The sequence below is a fragment of the Lynx rufus genome, unplaced genomic scaffold, assembly GCF_022079265.1.
Source record: "Lynx rufus isolate CCGP_SWC_20201006 ecotype Redwood Valley unplaced genomic scaffold, mLynRuf1.p SCAF_21, whole genome shotgun sequence".
NCBI classification, from domain to species: Eukaryota; Metazoa; Chordata; class Mammalia; order Carnivora; family Felidae; genus Lynx; species Lynx rufus.
The window spans coordinates 5,798,418-5,816,227 of NW_025814836.1; positions in this window are offsets into that span (position 1 = coordinate 5,798,418).

Sequence of the window (17,810 nt, forward strand, 5' to 3'; positions counted from 1 at the left end):
TGTTTCTTGTGCTGTTGATTTTATCCATTATGAAAGGTGTGAGCTGATATCTCATTGTAGTTTAGATTTGTATGTTCCTAATGATGAGTGATGTTGAGAATCCTTTTATGTGTTTGTTGGCCATCTATTTGTCTTCACTAGAAAAATGTTTATTCATGTCTTATGTACATTTTTAAATTGGATTATTCATTTTCTGGGTGTTCAGTTTGATAAATTTTCTATAAATGTTGGATGCTAACCCTTTATCAGAAATGTAATTTGCAAATATCTTCTCCCATTCAATAGGTTGCCATAGCTGTGCAGAAGCCTTTTCTTTTGATGAAATCCCAATAATTTATTTTTTTATTTTGTTTCCACATAGTAGTGGACTTACAAAAGTTCAGATTTTGAACTCTGCTGCTTATAATACTTTGCAATACCTCCATAAGCAAGGGATCCCTCCCCACCACCTTACCCACATTTATACCTCCCCAAGTCAACTCCCCGCACCTCCTATCTTACAGGAGGATTGCTCTTCTACTCATAGACTTGCAGTTTTTGTTCTCTCAGACATCCTATTGATTTGTTGAGTGTTAAAAAAGATTTGATAACTATCTAGCTGTGTTCAAGGGACAAAATAAGCTTAGGGTTCTTCTAATCCTCTGCCATCATAACTCCTCCTAAATTTGAGAATAAAGAATAAAGCCGTGAAATCCTAGGTGCCCAACCTTTAGCCACAATAAAAATAGAGTTCCAGGTTCCAGTGATCAATCTCTCTCTCTCTCTCTGTCAAGTTTTTTTTTTCTCTCTCTACATGTAACCATACTGTGTGGCCCCAGGAGAGCCATGTAATTCCTAGGACTTGCAAGTAATAAACCTTACCTTTTTTGTAAGTTCTCTGATGGTTGTTTCTGAGATGCATCTTGTAATTATAACAAACACAAGGGAGGAGGAGTTAAGGTGGTGGAGCAGCATGGAGACCCTGAGCTTGTCTTGTCCCTGAAATGCAGCTAAATCAGAACCATACCATTTTGAACACCTAGGAAATTGATCTGAGGATTAACACAACAATCTGTGTAACTGGAGCCACAGAACTTTGCTTGTACATGGGGGAGAAAAAAGTATATAGATGGTACAGAGCAGTTTTCATGGAGAGAAGAAAGAGAGAGAAAGTGAAAGGGGAGATAGTACAGTGCATTGTGATTGTGAAAGAAAATCACTCTCCCAAAAGTTGCTGGAGAGAAAGAGAAAGAATGAAAACACAAGGCACTGAACAAGAAATATGTTCCCTAAAACCATTGACTTGGAGAAAGGAGAGGGTTTCAATACCACCAGGATTCTATAAACAGTGGAGAACAGAGTCTGTAGTTTTGGAGTGCAGTGCCTGGTGGTGCTCTGGTGAGGAAATTGAGCTAATTCCAAGGAGCAGGCCACACAGTCTGAGGGATCCGTGTACAACATGGGAAGAATCAGTTCTCCTGTTTGAAGTGCATTTGGTGCAGGCCATAGGGCCTCCCCATAGGCAAAATTCCCAGCAGACCACAGAGAGTAGCCATGTTTGCTGATATTGGGAAAAAGACTTCAGAGTGCAACAGAACTTTGCACTAGCTGTGTGTTGTGATTTGCCATAATCTCTGAATCTCTGCCACTGAATGATCACGTGACATTTTCTGGTGCACTTAGCCATTGCTCAGCAAGAACCTCCATAGAGTGTTGGCATGGGTCTAAACCGCAAGGGTCTCTGAAATGTGGGGCTTTGAAACACAACCCCATCTGAGGTAAAACTCTGGAGGAAGGTGCTGACTGGCAGGCAGGCAGACAGCTTTGACACAGACAAGGTAGAGGCGGGGAGTGGATGGAGGCCTTAGACAAAGGAGGAGTGCTTGGTCACCAGTCAGTGAGAACCTGAAGTTCCTGCACAATAGACTGGGGAGCTGGGTGAAGCCATTTCCACCTCTGCCCTGCACATGCATGCATATCAATCCACCCCAGTAAGCTAAGCAGCACCTCCTGGTGGAGAATGGAGCCACTACGTCAAGTCCTGCCCAACTGCGCCTTCTAAGCACATTCCCCCAGAAGACCAGCACAAGTCACTTCACCTGCTTATCATACAGACTATAGAGTGCTTCATACTTTCAGTAATAGGGAAAATAATGTAACTTCCTCTGGGTTACATTCTGCTTGTGAGGTCATTTATTTGTTCATTTTCTTTGCTTGTTTTTGATTAAGTTGTTTTCTTTCTTATTTCTTTCTTTTCTTTCCCTTTCTTGGATACAGAAAGAGAAAATTTTATTACTTTAGTTTTTAAAATTTTTTTAATGTTTTATTCTGCTTCATTTTTGTTCTTTTATTCTATAGGGTTTTTTTAAATTTTTCTTACCTTTTTTTTCTTTTCTTTCCCTTTTTCTCTGTTCTATCAAGATTCTTTGAACAAGCAGACTGAAACACACCTAGGATATAGCTTTCTTTATTTGATTTTGTGTTTTGTTTTTAATTCTTTAATTTTTGTTTTTTATTTTGTTAATTTTTTTCTTCCTCCAAAATGACAAAATGAAGGAATTCACACCAAAAGAAAGAACAGGAAGAAATGACAGCCAGGGACTTAATTAACACAAATGTAAGTGTGATGTCAAATTTAGAACCTTGATAAAAAGAGTACTAGCTGGGGTTTAAAAAAAAGCATGGAAGACAGGAGAATCCCTTTCTGTGGAGAAAAAAAGAAATAAATTCTAATCGGATCAAAATTAAAAATGCTTACAACCAAGATGCAATCTGGAATGTATGTCACGATGGCAAGGATGAGTGAAGCAGAGCAGTGAATAAGCAACATAGAAGATAAAATTATGGAGAAAAATGTACCAGAAAAAAAAAGAGGGAAATAAAGTCAAAACCAGTTAAAACCAGTCAAAATCAGTGTACAAGACTTGGAGAACTCAGTGACTTATTAAAAAGGAATACCATACAAATCATAGGAGTCCGAGAAGTTGAAAAGAAACAAAAAGGGGCAGAAGGTTTATGTGAGTGAAGTGGAATGGAAAACTTTCTTATTCTGAGGGAGGACACAAACATCAAAATCCAAGAAGCAAAGAGAACTCCCATTAGATTCAACAAATCTAACAATCACGAAGTCATATCATAGTCAAATCACAGAATACACAGACTAGGAAAAAAATTATGAAAGCAGCAAGGGAAAAAGTATGTATTCTATAAGCAAAGAGATTATCCACAGAAACTTGGCAGGATATATTCAACATGCTGAATCAGAAAAATATGCAGTCAATAATTCTTTATCCAGCAAGAATGTCATTCCAAATAGAAGGATACAAAAAGAATTTCCCAAACAAAGCTAAAGGAGGTCATGATCACTAAACCGGCCCTGCAAGAAATTTTAAGGGTGGGTCTTTGAGTGGAGAAAAGACAAAATAAAACGAAAAATACCAAAAGCAAAAAAGACTAGAAAGGACTGGAAAGCATCAACAGAAACACCAACTCAACAGGCAACACAATGGCACTAAATTCCTATCTTTCAGTTCTCACTCTAAATGTAAATGGACTAAATGTTCCAATCGAAAGACACAGGGTATCAGAATGGATTAGAAAACAAGGCCCATCCATATGCTGCTTACAAGAGACACATTTTAGACCTAAAGACACCTGCAGATTGAAAGTAAGTGGATGGAGAACCATCTATCATGCTAATGATCATCAAAGGAAAGCTGGAGTAGCCATACTTATATCAGACAAACTAGATTTTAAAATAAAGACTGTAATAAGAAATGAAGAAGGGCATTATATCATAATTAAGGGTTCTACCTACCAAGAAGAACTAACTACTGTAAATACTTATCTGCCCAACGTGGAAGCACCCAAATATATAAATCAATTAATCACAAACATAAAGAAACTCATTGATAATAATATCATAATAGTAGGAGACTTCAACACCCCACTTACAGCAATGGACAGATCATCTAAACAGAAAATCAACAAGGAAACAATAGCTTTGAATGACACACTGGACCAGATGTACTTAACAGATATATTCAGAAACTTTCATCCTAAAATAGCAGAATAAACGTTCTTTTTGAGTACACATGGTACATTCTCCAGGAAAAAACACTTACTGGTTCACAAATCAGTCCTCAACAAGTACAAAAAGATCAAGATCATATCTTGCATTTTTTCAGACCACAATGGTATGAAACTCAAAATGAACCACAAGAAAAAATTGGAAAGACCGTGAATAATTGGAGATTAAAGAACATCCTACTGTAGAATGAATAGATTAATCAAGAAATTAAGGAGGAAGTTTAAAAGTACATGGAAGCCATGAAAATTAAAACACAAAAACACCAAATCTCTGGGATGCTGTAAAGATGGTCGTAAGAGGGAAGTATATAGGAAGGCAGGTCTTCCTAAAGAAGGAAAAAAAAGCTTCAAATACACAACCTAACCTTACACTTAAAACATCTGGAAAAAGAACAGGAAATAAAGCCCAAAAACAATAGAAGAAGGAGAATAATAAAAATTAGAGCAGAAATCAGTGTTATAAAAAAATAAAAAAACAAAAACAAAAGCCTACTAGTACAGACTGATGAAACAAGAAGCTCTTCCTTTGATAGAATTAATTGATACACCGCTAGCTACATTGGTCAAAAAGAAAAAGGAAAGGATTCAAATAAATAAAATCACTCGTGAAAGAGGAGAGATCATAACCAACACCACAGAAATACAATTATAAAAGAATATTATATGAAAATATAACCCAACAAATTGGGCAATCTGGAGGGAATGGGTAAATTCCTAGAAACATATAAACTACAAAAACTATAACAGGAAGAAATTAGAAAATTTTAACAGACCCAAACCCAGTAAAAAAAAAAAAATGAATCAGTAATCAAAATTCTCCCCAAAAAACAGAAGTCCAGGGCCAGAAGGCTTACCAGGGAAATTTTATCAAAAATTTAGTGTAGAGTTAACACTGCTTCTTTTGAAGCTGTTCCAAAAAACATAAATGCAAGGAAAACTTACAAACTCATTCTACAAGGTCAGCATTATTTTAATTCCCAAAAACATACAAAGACAACACTAAAAAAAGAACGACAGAAAAATTTCCCTGATGAACATGGATGCAAAAATCCTCAACAAGATACTAGCAAACCAGATTGGACAATACTTTAAAAGAATTATTCACCTAGACAAGTGGAATTTATTCCTGGGATGCAGGGCTGGTTCTATATTTGCAAATCAATCAATGCAATACATCACATTAATAAAAGAAAGGATAAGAACCACATGATCCTCTCAAGAGGCAGAAAAAGCATTTGACAAAATACAGCATCATTTCTTGATAACAATCCTTGAGAAAGTAGGGATTCAAGGAACATATTTCAATCACAAAGTCCATATACAGAATACCCACAGCTAATATCATTCTCAATGGGGAAAACTGAGAGCTTCCTCCTATGATCAGGAACACGACACTCTTACCACTCTCACCACTGTTATTCAACATAGTGTTGGAAGTCTTAGCCTCAGCAATTAGACAACAAAAATAAATAAAAGTCATCCAAATTTGCAAGGGAGAGGTCAAACATTCACTTTTCACAGTTGACATGAAAGTCTACCTGGAAAACCCAAAAGCCTCCACCAAAAAACTGCTAGAACTGATATATGAATTCTGCAAAGTTGGAGGATATAAAATCAATGTACAAACATCTGTTGCATTTCTATATGCCAATAATGAAACAGCAGAAAGAGAAATCAAAGAATCTATCCCATTTATAATTGCACCAAAATCATAAAATACCAAGGAATAAAGCCAACCAAAGAGTGAAATATCTATACACTGAAAACTATAGAAGGCTATGAAAGAACTGGAAGACGGCACAAAGAAATGGAAAAACATTCCATGCTCATCCATTGAAAGAACAAATATTGTTAAAATGTCAATACTACCCAAAGCAGTCTACACATTCAATGTAATCCCAATCAAAATAGCACCAACATTTTTTGCAATTATAACAAACAATTCTGAAATTTGTATGGAACCACAAAACACTGAGAATAGCCAAAATAATGTTGAAAAAGAAAGCTATGGCTGCTGGCATCACAATTATGGACTTCAAGCTGTATAACAAAGCTGTAATCATCAAGACAGTATGGTACTGGCATAAAAGTGGACACTTAGATCAGTGGAACAGAATATAGAATCCATAAATTGACCCACAAACATATGGCATATCAATCTTTGACAAAACAGGAAAGAATATCCAAAGATATTTATCCAAAACAATATCCAAAGGAAGGGGGTTGGACACAGTCTCTTCAGCAAATGGTGTTGGGACAACGGGACAGCGACATGCAGAATAATTAACATGGACCACTTTCTAACACCATACACAAAAATAAACTCGAAATGGATGAAAGATCTGAATGTACTATAGGAAGCTATCAAAATCCTAGAGGAGAAAACAGGCAACAATATGTTTGATCTCGGCCACAGCAACTTCTTACTTGACATGTCTCCAGAGGCAAGGGAAACAAAAGCAAAAATGAACTATTGGGACTTCAACATGATAAAAATCTTCTGCATAGAGGAGACAATAAGCAAAACCAAAATGTAACCAATGAAATGGGAGAAGATATTTGCAAATGACATACCAGATAAAAGGTTAGTATACAAAATCTATAAATAACACCCAAGTCATCTAAAGAACAGATAAATCGGGGCGCCTGGGTGGCGCAGTCGGTTAAGCGTCCGACTTCAGCCAGGTCACGATCTCGCGGTCCGGGAGTTCGAGCCCCGCGTCAGGCTCTGGGCTGATGGCTCAGAGCCTGGAGCCTGTTTCCGATTCTGTGTCTCCCTCTCTCTCTGCCCCTCCCCCGTTCATGCTCTGTCTCTCTCTGTCGCAAAAATAAATAAACGTTGAAAAAAAAAATTAAAAAAAAAAAAAGAACAGATAAATCAACACCCAAAAGAATAATCCAGTGAGGAAATGGGTAGAAAGAATGAATAGACACCTTTCCAAAGAAGACATCCAGATGGATAACAGACACATGAAAAGATGTTCAACATCACTCATCATCAGGAAAACAAAATCAAAACCACAACGAGATACCACCTCACACTTGTCAGAAAGGCTAAAATTAACACTCAGGAAACAACAGATGTTGGTGAGGATGCAGAGAAAGAGGATCTCTTTTTCACTGCTGGTGGGAATGCAAACTGGTGCAGCCATTCTGGAAAACAATATGTAGGGTCCTCAAAAAATTAAAAATGTGCTACCCTATGACCCAGAAATTTCACTAGTGTTTATCCAAAATATACAAAAAATGTTAATTTTTATGAAACAAAACAGATGAACATAGAGTGAGGGAAGCAAAAATAAGCTAAAATCAGGATGGAGACAAACCATAAGGGACTTTTAAATAAAGAACAAACTGAAGGTTTCTGGTGAGGTGTTGGGTTGGGGGGAAAGGCTAAAGGGGTGAGGGACATTAAGGAGGACTATTATTGGGACGAGCACTGAGTGTTATATGTAAGTGATGAATCACTAAATTCTATTTCTTAAATCACTATTACATTATATGTTAACTAACTTGGATTTAAATACAAGAAAAAAAGGCAAAAAAAAAAAAAGAACCACTACTTCTGGTCCAACTACAATGTTGGTTCCATTTGGGGAAATGTTACTGGGAGCTCATAATAGGTAATATGGGCCTAAGAGAGTGTTCTCAGGCATTCCTAGCAGATAGCATCATTATTGATTGGCTGATAATAACACAAAAGAGCACTGCATGGAACATATCAGCCAAAAATATAATAGAAAAATATTTACTCGTTGTCTAGAATCAGTAATTTTTTTAATTTTTTTTATATATATGAAATTTATTGACAAATTGGTTTCCATACAACACCCAGTGCTCATCCCAAAAGGTGCCCTCCTCAATACCCATCACCCACCCTCCCCTCCCTCCCACCCCCCATCAACCCTCAGTTTGTTCTCAGTTTTTAACAGTCTCTTATGCTTTGGCTCTCTCCCACTCTAACGTCCTTTTTTTTTTTTTTCCTTCCCCTCCCCCATGGGTTCCTGTTAAGTTTCTCAGGATCCACATAAGAGTGAAACCATATGGTATCTGTCTTTCTCTGTATGGCTTATTTCACTTAGCATCACACTCTCCAGTTCCATCCACGTTGCTACAAAAGGCCATATTTCATTTTTTCTCATTGCCACATAGTATTCCATTGTGTATATATACCACAATTTCTTTATCCATTCATCAGTGGATGGACATTTAGGCTCTTTCCATAATTTGGCTATTGTTGAGAGTGCTGCTATGAACATTGGGGTACAAGTGCCCCTATGCATCAGTACTCCTGTATCCCTTGGATAAATTCCTAGCAGTGCTATTGCTGGGTCATAGGGTAGGTCTATTTTTAATTTTCTGAGGAACCTCCACACTGTTTTCCAGAGCGGCTGCACCAATTTGCATTCCCACCAACAGTGCAAGAGGGTTCCCGTTTCTCCACATCCTCTCCAGCATCTATAGTCTCCTGATTTGTTCATTTTAGCCACTCTGACTGGCGTGAGGTGATACCTGAGTGTGGTTTTGATTTGTATTTCCCTGATAAGGAGCGACGCTGAACATCTTTTCATGTGCCTGTTGGCCATCTGGATGTCTTCTTTAGAGAAGTGTCTATTCATGTTTTCTGCCCATTTCTTCACTGGGTTATTTGTTTTTCGGGTGTGGAGTTTGGTGAGCTCTTTATAGATTTTAGATACTAGCCCTTTGTCCGATATGTCATTTGCAAATATCTTTTCCCATTCCGTTGGTTGCCTTTTAGTTTTGTTGGTTGTTTCCTTTGCTGTGCAGAAGCTTTTTATCTTCATAAGGTCCCAGTAATTCACTTTTGCTTTTAATTCCCTTGCCTTTGGGGATGTGTCGAGTAAGAGATTGCTACGGCTGAGGTCAGAGAGGTCTTTTCCTGCTTTCTCCTCTAAGGTTTTGATGGTTTCCTGTCTCACATTTAGGTCCTTTATCCATTTTGAGTTTATGTTTGTAAATGGTGTGAGAAAGTGGTCTAGTTTCAACCTTCTGCATGTTGCTGTCCAGTTCTCCCAGCACCATTTGTTAAAGAGGCTGTCTTTTTTCCATTGGATGTTCTTTCCTGCTTTGTCAAAGATGAGTTGGCCATACGTTTGTGGGTCTAGTTCTGGGGTTTCTATTCTATTCCATTGGTCTGTGTGTCTGTTTTTGTGCCAATACCATGCTGTCTTGATGATGACAGCTTTGTAGTAGAGGCTAAAGTCTGGGATTGTGATGCCTCCTGCTTTGGTCTTCTTCTTCAAACTTCCTTTGGCTATTCGGGGCCTTTTGTGGTTCCATATGAATTTTAGGATTGCTTGTTCTAATTTCGAGAAGAATGCTGGTGCAATTTTGATTGGGATTGCATTGAATGTGGAGAAAGCTTTGGGTGGTATTGACATTTTGACAATATTTATTTTTCCAATCCATGAGCAGGGAATGTCTTTCCATTTCTTTAAATCTTCTTCAATTACCTTCATAAGCTTTCTATAGTTTTCAGCATACAGATCCTTTACATCTTTGGTTAGATTTATTCCTAGGTATTTTATGCTTCTTGGTGCAATTGTGAATGGGATCAGTTTCTTTATTTGTCTTTCTGTGGCTTCGTTGTTAGTGTATAAGAATGCAACTGATTTCTGTACATTGATTTTGTATCCTGCAACTTTGCTGAATTCATGTATCAGTTCTAGCAGACTTTTGGTGGAGTCTATCGGATTTTCCATGTATAATATCATGTCATCTGCAAAAAGCGAAAGCTTGACTTCCTCTTTGCCAATTTTGATGCCTTTGATTTCCTTTTGTTGTCTGATTGCTGATGCTAGAACTTCCAGCACTATGTTAAACAACAGCGGTGAGAGTGGGCATCCCTGTCGTGTTCCTGATCTCAGGGAAAAAGCTCTCAGTTTTTCCCCGTTGAGGATGATGTTAGCTGTGGGCTTTTCATAAATGGCTTTTATGATCTTTAAGTATGTTCCTTCTATCCCGACTTTCTCAAGGGTTTTTATTAAGAAAGGGTGCTGGATTTTGTCAAAGGCCTTTTCTGCATCGATTGACAGGATCATATGGTTCTTCTCTTTTTTTTTTGTTAATGTGATGTATCACGTTGATTGATTTGCGAATGTTGAACCAGCCCTGCATCCCAGGAATGAATCCCACTTGATCATGGTGAATAATTCTTTTTATGTGCTGTTGAATTCGATTTGCTAGTATCTTATTGAGAATTTTGGCATCCATATTCATCAGGGATATTGGCCTGTAGTTCTCTTTTTTTACTGGGTCTCTGTCTGGTTTAGGAATCAAAGTAATACTGGCTTCATAGAATGAGTCTGGAAGTTTTCCTTCCCTTTCTTTTTCTTGGAATAGCTTGAGAAGGATAGGTATTATCTCTGCTTTAAATGTCTGGTAGAACTCCCCTGGGAAGCCATCTGGTCCTGGAATCTTATTGGGAGATTTTTGATAACCGATTCAATTTCTTCGCTGGTTATGGGTCTGTTCAAGCTTTCTCTTTCCTCCTGATTGAGTTTTGGAAGAGTGTGGGTGTTCAGGAATTTGTCCATTTCTTCCAGGTTGTCCAATTTGTTGGCATATAATTTTTCATAGTATTCCCTGATAATTGTTTGTATCTCTGAGGGATTGGTTGTAATAATTCCATTCTCATTCATGATTTTATCTATTTGGGTCATCTCCCTTTTCTTTTTGAGAAGCCTGGCTAGAGGTTTGTCAATTTTGTTTATTTTTTCAAAAAACCAACTCTTGGTTTCGTTGACCTGCTCTACAGTTTTTTTAGATTCTATATCGTTTATTTCTGCTCTGATCTTTATTGTTTCTCTTCTTCTGCTGGGTTTAGGCTGCCTTTGCTGTTCTGCTTCTATTTCCTTTAGGTGTGCTCTTAGAGTTTGTATTTAGGATTTTTCTTGTTTCTTGAGATAGGCCTGGATTGCAATGTATTTTCCTCTCAGGACTGCCTTCGCTGCGTCCCAAAGCGTTTGGATTGTTGTATTTTCATCTTCGTTTGTTTCCATATATTTTTTGATTTCTTCTCTAATTGCCTGGTTGACCCACTCATTCGTTAGTAGGGTGTTCTTTAACCTCCATGCTTTTGGAGGTTTTCCAGACTTTTTCCTGTAGTTGATTTCAAGCTTCATAGCATTGTGGTCTGAAAGTATGCATGGTATAATTTCAATTCTTGTAAACTTATGAAGGGCTGTTTTGTGACCCAGTATATGATCTATCTTGGAGAATGTTCCATGTGCACTCGAGAAGAAAGTATATTCTGTTGCTTTGGGATGCAGAGTTCTAAATATATCTGTCAAGTCCATCTGATCCAATGTCTCATTCAGGGCCCTTGTTTCTTTATTGACCGTGTGTCTAGATCATCTATCCATTTCTGTAAGTGGGGTGTTAAAGTCCCCTGCAATTACCACATTCTTATCAATAAGGTTGCTTATGTTTATGAGTAATTGTTTTATATATTTGGGGGCTCCGGTATTCGGCGCATAGACATTTATAATTGTTAGCTCTTCCTGATGGATAGACTCTGTAACTATTATATAATGTCCTTCTTCATCTCTTGTTACAGCCTTTAATTTAAAGTCTAGTTTGTCTGATATAAATATCGCTACTCCAGCTTTCTTCTGGCTTCCAGTAGCATGATAAATAGTTCTCCATCCCCTCACTCTGAATCTAAAGGTGTCCTCAGGTCTAAAATGAGTCTCTTGTAGACAGCAAATAGATGGGTCTTGTTTTTTTATCCATTCTGATACCCTATATCTTTTGGTGGGCACATTTAATCCATTTACATTCAGTGTTATTATAGAAAGATACGGGTTTAGAGTCATTGTGATGTATGTTTTATGCTTGTAGTGATATCTCTGGTACTTTGTCTCACAGGGTCCCCCTTAGGATCTCTTTTAGGGCTGGTTTAGTGGTGACAAATTCCTTCAGTTTTTGTTTGTTTGGGAAGACCTTTATCTCTCCTTCTATTCTAAATGACAGACTTGCTGGATAAAGGATTCTCGGCTGCATATTTTTGCTGTCTAGCACCCTGAAAATCTCGTGCCAATTCTTTCTGGCCTGCCAAGTTTCAAAAGAGAGATCAGTCACGAGTCTTATAGGTCTCCCTTTATATGTGAGGGCACGTTTACCCCTTGCTGCTTTCAGAATTTTCTCTTTATCCTTGTATTTTGCCAGTTTCACTATGATATGTCGTGTAGAAGATCGATTCAAGTTACGTCTGAAGGGAGTTCTCTGTGCCTCTTGGATTTCAATGCCTTTTTCCTTCCCCAGTTCAGGGAAGTTCTCAGCTATTATTTCTTCAAGTACCCCTTCAGCACCTTTCCCTCTCTCTTCCTCCTCTGGGATACCAATTATGCGTATATTATTTCTTTTTAGTGTATCACTTAGTTCTCTAATTTTCCCCTCATACTCCTGGATTTTTTTATCTCTCTTTTTCTCAGCTTCCTCTTTTTCCATAACTTTATCTTCTAGCTCACCTATTCTCTCCTCTGCCTCTTCCATCCGAGCTGTGGTGGTCTCCATTTTGTTTTGCATTTCCTTTAAAGCGTTTTTCAGCTCCTCGTGACTGTTCCTTAGTCCCTTGATCTCTGTAGCAAGAGATTCTCTGCTGTCCTGTATACTGTTTTCCAGCCCAGCGATTAATTTTATGACTATTATTCTAAATTCACTTTCTGTTATATTATTTAAATCCTTTTTGATCAGCTCATTAGCTGTTGTTATTTCCTGGAGATTCTTCTGAGGGGAATTCTTCCACTTGGTCATTTTGGATAGTCCCTGGTGTGGTGAGGACCTGCAGGGCACTTCCCCTGTGCTGTGGTATATAACTGGAGTTGGTGGGTGGGGCCGCAGTCAGTCCTGATGTCTGCCCCCAGCCCACCGCTGGGGCCACAGTCAGACTGGTGTGTGCCTTCTCTTCCCCTCTCCTAGGGGCAGCATTCATTGTGGGGTGGCGTGGCCCGTCTGGGCTACTTGCACACTGCCAGGCTTGTGATGCTGAGGATCTGGCGTATTAGCTGGGGTGGGTAGGCAAGGGGCATGGCGGCAGGGGGGGCAGGCTTAGCTAGATTCTCCTTAGGTGATCCACTTCAGGAGGGGCCCTGTGGCTGTGGGAGGGAGTCAGATCCGCTGTGGAGGTTTGGCTCCACAGAAGCACAGAGTTGGGTGTTTGTGCGGAGCGAGCAATTTCCCTGGCCGGAACCGGTTCCCTTTGGGATTTTGGCTGGGGGATGGGCGGGGGAGATGGCGCTGGCGAGCGCCTTTGTTCCCCACCAAACTGAGCTCTGTCATCCGGGGGCTCCGCAGCTCACCCTCCCTTTGTCCTCCAGCCTTCCCGCTTTCCAAGCAGAGCTGTTAACTTATGACCTCCCAGACGCTAAGTCGCGCTTGCTGTGGTAACACAGTCCTTCAGGCCCCTTCGCTTTTGCAAGCCGGGATCGGGGGCTCTGCTTGGCTGGCGATCCGCCCCTCCGCCCCGGCTCCCTCCCGCCAGTCCATGGAGCGCGCACCGCCTCGCCGCCCTTCCTACCCTCTTCCGTGGGCCTCTCGTCTGCTCTTGGGTCTGGTGACTCCGTTCTGCTAATCCTCTGGCGGTTTTCTGGGTTATTTAGGCAGGTGTAGGTGGAATCTAAGTGATCAGCAGGATGCGCGGTGAGCCCAGCGTCCTCCTAAGCCGCCATCTTCCAACACCTATCTGGTATCTTGATGATAACCAGACTTTGACATAAAATTTTGTTTGGTGCAAGTTAAACCAGACAGCCAATATAGTGCAGGGCATTTTCCACTTTCTGCCTTTGGTGGTAGATAACAAAGTTCATTTTGCATTCAGCTCAACACTGTCATATTCAAAACATGTCTGCAATTCTTTTGGTGCTATTCTCCTGACCAATTGCTACTTGCTTTTTTGTCTGCACCAAGGGATAGATGATCCTTGGTGATTGATGGCAGTGGAGGGAGAAGAAGCAGCTGGAACCAGTTAGATCTTTTTGAATGGGCAAAATGTGAAAATATTTGAGTCCCATGTAAATGCTCAACAAAGGGTTCCCTTATCAGAGGAGGATCATTCTAACAATATAGTGGATATGATGACCCATTCTATGGATAGCAGTCAATGTTTTCCCCTGCCACCCATCATCACTCAATGGGCTCATGGATGCAGTGTCCATGTTTGCAGGGATGGAAGATATCATGGGCCCAACAACATGGATTTATGCTCAAAAAGGCCAATATGCTTATGGCTACTGCTGAGTGACCATTTACCAGCCATAGAGGCCAACACGGATTCTCTTATATGGCATCATTTCCCAGGGTGTTCAGCCAGCAAGCTGGTGGCAACTTGATTCCATTAGACTCCATCACAGCAGAGGTAGTGTTTCATTTTTTTCTTTTTTTTTAAATATTTTAATGTTTTTTAAATTTATTTTGAGAGAAATATTGTGTGTGAGTGGGGGAGGGGTAGAGATGAGGGAGAGAGAGAATCCCCAGCAGGTTTGTGCTGTCAGCACAGAACCTGATGCAGGGTTGCATCTCATGAACTAAGATTATGACCTGATCCAAGATCAAGAGTCAGATGTTTAACCACCTCAGCCACCCAGGTGCCCCAAGGTAGTGTTTCATTCTTATTGAAATATACACATACTCTAGGTACATATTTTCATTCCCTGTATGTGATGCTTTTGCCAAAATTACCTTCTGAAAACTTAATGAATGCCTTGCTCACCATTATGCTATTCCAACAACATTGCTTCTGATCAAGGAACTCATCATGTCACAGGAAATGAAATGTATCAATGATTCCATGTTCATGAAATTCATAATCATACCATGTTTTCCACCATCCTGAATCAGTTGCCATGACAGAAGAGTGGAATGGCCTCTTTAAGACTTAGTTACAGTGCCAGGTAGATGACAGTACTTTGTGAGACTAAGGCAATGTTATAAATAAAGGGCATATATACTCTGAATCAACATTCAGTATGTTGCTGTTTTTCCCACAGCCAAGTTTCATGGATCCAAGAAGCAAGGTGTAGCAGTGGGAGTGGCACCAGTCACTCTTACCTCTAGCAATCCACAGTGCAGAAGCTTTTTATCTTGATGAGGTCCCAATAGTTCATTTTTGCTTTTAATTCCCTTGCCTTTGGAAACCTGCCGAGTAAGAAATTGCTGTGTGCTCTTTAACTTCTTGGTGAGGTCAAAGATGTTGTTGCCTGTTTTCTCCTCTATAGTTTTTGTGGTTTCCTGTCTCACATTTAGGTCCTTCATCCATTTTGAGTTAATTTTGATGTATAGTGTAAGAAAGTGCTCCAGTTTCATTCTTCTGCATGTAGCTGTCCAGTTCTCCCAGCACCATTTGCTAAAGAGACTGTCTGTTTTCCATTGGATACTCTTTCCTTCTTTGTCAAAGATTAGTTGACCATACACTTGTGGGTCTAGTTCTGGGTTCCCTGTTTTATTCTATTGATCTATGTGTCTGTTTTTGTGCCAATACCATACTATCTTGAGGATTACAGCTATGTAGTAGAGGATAAGTCTGGGATTGTGATCCCTCCTGCTTTGGTTTTCTTTTTCAACATCACTTTGGCTACTCAGGGTCTTTTGTGATTCCATACGAATTTTAGAATTGTTTTATATGGCTCTGTGAAGAATGCTGGTGTTAGTTTGATAGGTATTGCATTGAGTTGTAGATTGCTTTGGGTAGTATGGGCATTTTAACAATATTTGCTCTTCCTATCTAAGAGCATGGAATGTTTTTCCATTTCTTTGTGACTTATTCCAGTTCTTTCAAAAGCCTTCTATATTTTTCAGTGTATATATTTTTCACCTCTTTGGTTAGATTTATTCCTAGGTATTTTATTGTTTTTGGTGCAATTGTAAATGGGATCGGTTCCTTGATTTCTCATTCTGTCGCTTCATTATTGGTTTATGCAATCGGAATGCAACCGATTTCTGTGCATTGATTTTATACCCTGCAACTTTGCTGAATTCATGAATCAGTTCTAGCAGTTGTTTGGTGTAATATTTTGGGTTTTCCATATAGAGTACCATGTCATCTGCAGAGTGAAATTTGACCTCTTCCTGACCGATTTGGATGCCTTATAGTTCTTTGTGTTGCCTGATTACTGAGACTTCCAATACTATGTTGAATAACAGTGGCAAGAGTGGACATCCCTGTCTTGTTCCTGACCTTAGGGGGAAAGCTCTCAGTTTTTCCCCATTGAGGATGATATTAGCAGTGGGTCTTTCATATATAGCTTTCATGGTCTTGAAGCATGATCCCTCTATCCCTACTTTCTTGAGGGTTTTTATCAAGAACGGTTGCTGTATTTTGTCAAATGTTTTCTCTGCATCTATGGAGAGGATTCTGTGCTTCTCGTCCTTTCTTTTATTGATGTGATGTACCACATTGATTGTTTTGTGGATGTTGAACCAGCCCTGCATCCCAGGTATAAATCCCATTTGGTCGTGGTGAATATATATATTTTTTGATGTATTGTTGGAACCAGTTGGCTGATGTCTTGCTGAGGATTTTTGCATCCATGTTCATCAGGGAAATTGGACTATAGTTCTTTTTAGTGGGATCTTTGTCTGGTTTTGGAATCAAGGTAATGCTGGCCTCATAGGATGTTTGGAAGTTTTCCTTCCATTTCTATTTTTTTTGAACAGCTTCAAGAGAATAGGTGTTAACTCTTCCTTAAATGTTTGGAAGAGGGGCACCTGGGTGGCACAGTCGGTTAAGCGTCCGACTTCAGCCAGGTCACGATCTCGCGGTCCGTGAGTTCGAGCCCCGCGTCAGGCTCTGGGCTGATGGCTCAGAGCCTGGAGCCTGTTTCCGATTCTGTGTCTCCCTCTCTCTCTGCCCCTCCCCCATTCATGCTCTGTCTCTCTCTGTCCCAAAAATAAATAAACGTTGAAAAAAAATTAAAAAAAAATGTTTGGAAGAATTTCCCGTGGAAAGCCATATGACCCTGGACTCTTGTTTTTTTGAGAGACTTTTGATTACTAATTTGATTTCTTTACCAGTTATGGGTCTGTTCAAATTTTCTATTTCTTCCTTTTTCAGTGCTGACAGTATATATGTTTCTAGGAATTTGTCCATTTCTTCCAGATTGACCATTTTATTGGCGTATAACTGCTCATAATATTCTCTTATTATTGTTTGTATTTCTGCTGTGTTGGTTGTGATCTCTCTTCTTTCATTCTTGATTTTATTTATTTGGATACTTTCCTTTTTATTTTTGATCAAACTGGCTAGGGGCTTATCTTTTTTGTTAACTCTTTCAAAGAACCAGCTCCTGGTTTCTTTGATCTGTTCTACTGTTATTTTTGTTTTGTTTTGTTTTGTTTGGTTTGGTTTGGTTTGGTTTGGTTTTTTGGTTTCTATAGCATTGATTTCTGCTCTAATCTTTATTATCTCCTGTCTTCTGCTGGTTTTGGGTTTTATTTGCTGTTCTTTTCCAGCTCTTTAAGCTGTAAGGTTAGGTTGTGTATCTGAGACCTTTCTTCTTTCTTTAGGAAGGCCTGGATTGCCATATACTTCCCTTTTGTGACCCCCTTTGTTGTGTGCCAGAGGTTTTGGGCTGTCGTGTTATCATTTTCATTGGCTTACATGTACTTTTTAATTTCCTCTTTAACTTCTTGGTGAGCCCTTTAATTCTTTAGCAGGATGCTCTTTAGTCTCCAATATTTGTTACCTTTATAATTTTTTTTCTTGTGGTTGATTTGGAGTTTCA